Genomic DNA, 5,890 nt, shown 5'->3' with positions numbered 1-5,890 from the left:
GGGTTTTATGGTTTAGAAGGATTCCAATGGTGTGGTATTTAGGATTGATGATCAATGGTGCTAACATATTATCAAGCTAGGGTTTGCTCCTAAGTGACACTAGTGGATCTCATAGGTTTAATTAGAAAGCAGAGACATGAAATAATGATCACATGTGAATTGGTTTTATTTTAGTAGATTACAAACATGGATTCATTTGTTGTTAATTCGGGTTCTATGAGTATAGGTGAAATTCATATAATTATATGAGATAAACAACTAGGGTTTTTTAGAGTTGGTTCTAATATGGGAGGATCCCATAAAATAATGGGACCAAAGTTCTTACTTATATTAGAACTAGGTTTCTAATTTGTGATACAATTCTTAAATAAGAATTGGTAATAGGTTTGAAATCATTAATAACTTTGAAATAGAAATAATAATGAGTTTAACATTATATTATTTTTAAAAGACTTTAATAAAATATGATAAATACTATTAGGGTTTAGGATTTTAATTAATAGTAGAAGTATTTATCAATTAGGATTTTCATATGATTAAACATAATCATCAAGAAATATTTGTTGTTTTATATGGCATCTTAAGGGGAAGTAATATTTAACATGTGAAGAATTGAAACAAGAATTTATCTACTTAGTTTTTAGGTTTTAATAGTTTAAGATTTAAAATTTGGTCTTCTAAAATTTTAGAAGAAATTCATATTGTTGTTCTTTTAAACTTTAAGTATTTGTTTTCTATTTTATTTATAGAGGTCATTTTATGATACTCAATTCTATTTATTGTTTTCTTTTTATTTTCTTAAATGTTTAAAAGGTTTTTCTTTTCTAAAAAAAAATTGACCCAATGGTTTATTGGGTTGGCCCAATGGCCTGGCCAACCAGGCCTGGCCCAAAGGCCCGAGTCGGTTGGGTCTAACCCAACCCGACCCCCACTCTCTCGCTCACCCCTCTCACACGCACACACACGACCCACCTCCTCTCTATCTCTCTCGTGACCACCAAGCTCCTGCGGCATCGCCGCCCGCCTCCGGCCGTTCCCGGCCGTCTCCGGCGCCGGCGAGAGGGTTTTTGCTCCGCCCTGAGGTGATCTACCACTCCACCTCGACGATTTAATTCCCGTGGCTTCTCCCGTTCGCCCCAAACCTGAAACCCTAGTTCCCCCCATGCGATTCCGGCCACCGCTGTCTTTCGCCGCCGCTCCCCGGCGTGGCTCCGCTCACTTGCTCTAGACCGCCTCCTCTGCTGGCTCGCCCTCTCGCGCCGCCGCTAGGCCCGGTTGAGCCCTAGGGTTCGCCGGCGCTGCACCATGGCTCCTACATCTCCGTCTGGTTCCCTGCGGCATACACGCCCCCTCCCTGAATTCTTGGTCGGATGGTGGCGTGGGCTCCTGGTGCGGGAGATTGTGGTGATGACAGTGGTGATGTCGGGGTACTCTTGGCTGTGCTGTGATGGGGGTGCTGCTGCTTCAGGCCGTGTGTCGACCACCGCCTCGACGCCGGCGGACGGCGAGTGTCCGCAACCCCGGCGCCATCCACCTCGCCGCTCGGTTGCTTTGGTGGTGTATTGTTGGCGATGTGGTGTTGTGGTTTGCTTCGTCCCCGACGCCGGAAGGATGGTGCCGTAGGCGCAACCCCGGCGTCGACTACATCGCCTACTCCCTAAGTATTTCACTGTGAGTTATTTCCTCTCCATTACTCTATCTATGATTCCGCTTGTCATGAGTCTGTATCCGCTTGATGATCGAGTGCTCCCAGTTTGGATAATTAACTACCCTGGCATGAATGAATGACTCCTAAAACTTTGACAGTTCAGTTAACACTTGCTTACCCTTTTAGTGAGATATGCAAGATACAAGTATTATTGCTTGCAGATTGGTGCTTTGCTTGATGGCTTTATCATGAGCTTGTATGTATGTTTCTATTGCTTTTGTTGCAGTTGATTTCACTGAATCATGTGCATATATGATCTGATCATTTGATTCTATTTGTGGTGATAGGATGGATAATTACAGTCCTTGGACAGATCTGGTACTAGATAGTTAAACTGAGAAGGTCAGATGCTTTACTTGTTGGCTGGCTGACGAGCTTGTGTGCAAAGATTTACCTAAAACTGATAAGAACTGACATGTGCTTGATACTTGGCTGGGCCTGTGATGCATAGGCTGAGGCAACAATACTGGATAAGAACAGATACTAAAGTGTGGCTTATAATTTCTCTGTGATGAATTTGCATAGCATCTCTATGCAGATCTGAGAGAAATCCATCTCTCAATTCTCCTAGGTAAAAACCTAGTCGAAGGATAATTTTATGGAATGATTTTTATTCCTTTTGTTTTCCCCGCAGATTTGTATGCAACCTAAAGATAATATACCATGATCTATTAATGACAGTGATAAGCTTCTACCTGCTGATTTCTGTATCCTGATCTTGCTCTTGTAGCCTCTGAGATACCCTTGGCATGCTTGCTCCTACTACCTTCTTGATAGCTCCTAATGATTTATTTGTTGATCTTGGATTCTAGTTGATATGCATGTATTCTGCTAGAACCGATGATATTATGAGGTGGATTTGGCTAGATGAACTACTGATTGATTTGGCTGAAGTGTGTGTGCTCAAAAGCTGTTGATACTGCATTTGGCAATGAAAAGAACAAAGGGTGCGGCTGGAGAGGTGTGTATGTGCTAGCAAAACTGCTAGTACCACTACTGTACTATTTATACTGCTGGGCTGCTGTTTGTGGTGTTGACAACACATGTGTTTGCATGTGTGTGTAAGCTGCTTGTAATGACATCACCTGATAGTACAAGTTTCAATGTTGCCTCACTTTTCCCTTGTTGCAATCATACCACTACCCTTGCCTTATCCATGAAAATATCTCTCCCTGGGCTATCAGTTTCCCTTTGTTTACTGAACTAGTAACATGTGAGCTCAATCATTGTCTAATGGACCAAGTGTCTATGATTTAATTAGACCTTGCTTAATTAATATGTGGCTTGAGGATAATTGTATTCGGATCATATTGACTTTTCCATGTCAATCATGATTCATTTAATCAACTATGTGGCTTTTGAAGGATTCTAGCTAGATTAGAGGGATATGCAAATTGTTGCCTTGTTGCCTAAGAATGAATAGAATTATCTTATGGTTGCCTTACCATTCTCACGATGTGGGTCAGCTGCTGCCACTTGTCCTCGATGCCTACTTGTTGGATCGTTGCTCGATGATCAAATTGATCCGGATTGACCCAAACATACTTAGCTGATCCAAATGTTGCCTAAATCTGAATAAATCCCTCCAATCACCATTTGAGGACTAGGACAAGTTCCTAATTCTCATTAGCTAGTCTCCGATATTAAAAATGTCTCCCAAATATGGAGACAAACATTTTAACATTAACCCAATGTTATTTCTTCTTTGTTTTTGCTTTATTTTTCTTTTGCAGGAGAAGAATTAAGAAGATTGGGAGATATTTGGAAGATGAAGATTTAGTTTAGGATTTCCCCTTTATTACTTTTGTAATCCTCTATTTCTTTTCCAACATGTAATATTCGATAAATGTTGTAAATGAAATACTTATGTGAAATATTATTTATAATATTTGATTCTCATTTATATTTATATTTACCTTGTAATATATAATTGTTTAGAATTCAAATTCCAATTCAATTTATTATTTGAATTATGTCCTTCATATTTGAATTTGAATTCGAACTATTTCCCTCGAAAACATAATAAATCAACAAAGGTCATGTCGAAATTTATCACACTTGTGTGGATGACACACATCAATTCCATCGACACAAGAGAAACCTCGATCACTTTGTGTTTTAGATGAACGCGCGAAAATCCCCCGGATTTTCTATGCATGAATGCAATGCACACTCTCGTGTTCTCTCTTTTTCTTGCCTCTAAACCTGGGATATTACAGCCTCTCCCCCTTAAACTGAACTTCGTCCCGAAGTTCGAACGCTCTCATGTTTCAGAATGTGGAACGGACTTGAACAGATCACAATCCTTTCAAACTCCATGGTGATCCCATTAGATATAATTAGATATATCCCTTGTTCGGATCCTTCCTGTAGTCTTGTGATGTCGGGCACTGATACTTCCTTTAATTCTTGGATTTCTTCTAACATTCGAAACTTCTAGTCTTATTCTTCAAAGATCCTTGGATTAGGACAGCTTATTGGGCTAATAGACTTTACTAATGGTTGTGGTGATAGCTTCCTATCTGGGTACTTAAAACTTGGTTCTACCAGCTGCGGTGATCCAGCTGTGGTACCCAAAGCTTAATTCTAAAAGATTTATTTAAGGTAGGGTATTGTTTTCCCTTACTACTATAACGAAAGTAATGGTACTTAGTAAGGTATTTACCATAGGCATGGTCCTGGTGGTTTTATTCCTACGAATGGATTAGACTCATTTAGTCCATCCAATCATGGCTTCTAGTTCATACTAATTATCTTCCTTTTGGTTTCTGTAGGTTCCTTGAAAGGAATCTTTCTAATAGGTTTATGTTTTGGTATGGTCAAACCCTTCGGTCTTTTGTTTTCTTAGACTTTGATTGTCCTCCGACATCTTCTTCATCCAACTTCATTAGCTTAGACTTACTTGAGCTTTTCTGCTTCTGAGTAATTATCAATTACCCACTCAAGTTAAGGTATAACCCTTACTTCTTCGGGATATGAACCTCGGCTTCTGGTCTGACACCCCCCTGAGAGTACTTTGGTACGGATACATACCAACAACCTTATAAAAATAAGATTGGACTTCCTCTCAGTTCAGACCTTTTTCTTCGTTTATCATACTACAAATCTTATCTTAATGCTTCTTACTCCACCTTCCTCTCCCCCTTGGAGTTTACTAATGATCTTCAAACTTACTTTCTTCTAATCATTAAACTCCAAGGTTAGAAGATTAGTCTTGGTCTAGCTTATAGTTTGTACTTTTCTAGAGTCTCATGAAGAATTCTTTGCGGTGTATCCACACAATTGTGGATATCCATTGTAAATCCTTCGACTAAATGGTTACTAGCTACGAAATACCAGCTGCGGAATCCCATTTTCTTTTAGGTAAAGAAATATTCAGGCTGTGGGCTATTTGTTACCAGCTGCAGACTATCTAACACAAGATGTAACTTATTGGATACCAGCTGTGGCTATGTTATGGTTTTAGTCAATATCTACCTACCAGCTGTGGCTACTTACATAATTTTAGTTAAGATATACCTCACTTTACATTCTTTCTCTTCATGGTTATCCTATATCAGCTGCGGTCTTATTATACCAGCTACGACTTCCCTTGTCTATTTTCCTTCTTCCAAGATTTGTTTTGCAAGAAACCACTTGTTGATACTATGAAAATAGTATTGTAAGTGACTTCACTTGCATTCCCTTCTTTCATAATGAATATGGCTCCACTTCTACTGCTCCATATTCACTATTTTCTCACTTTCATGGTACTTCCATGTTGAAGTACTCCTTGGTTAAGGATAGAAGTGAGTTTTATTGGTCCTTCCTTTAGAATATTGTGGTTGCTTCCCACAATTTTACTTTCTTCTTCAAGTGAACCATCATCTTGTCTTCAAAATCTTCAGGATTCGTCACTTCCTTACACGAATACCTTGACCCTCTAGACCTATAACATCAAGTAGGAGATTGATATTGCAACATGCATTTGCATATCAAAGTCAAACTTTATGTATGGATCTAGTCACACTACAAGAAAAGTTGCCATGGCCGACGAAGTTGAAGTCGCGCCGTGGTTGCTGGTGTACCATGGCCGACGATTTTGGTCCCTCCGTGGTGCATGTCAAAACTTTTTTTTTCTCGTTTTTGAGTCCACCTAGCCCGACGAAAGCGGCCAAAACGTCGCGTATGGTGGCCCGGGAC

This window comes from Lolium rigidum, chromosome 2 (assembly GCF_022539505.1).
Source record: "Lolium rigidum isolate FL_2022 chromosome 2, APGP_CSIRO_Lrig_0.1, whole genome shotgun sequence".
Lineage (NCBI taxonomy): Eukaryota > Viridiplantae > Streptophyta > Magnoliopsida > Poales > Poaceae > Lolium > Lolium rigidum.
The sequence above is the reverse complement of the archived record's forward strand: the minus strand, read 5'-3'. Positions refer to the sequence as shown.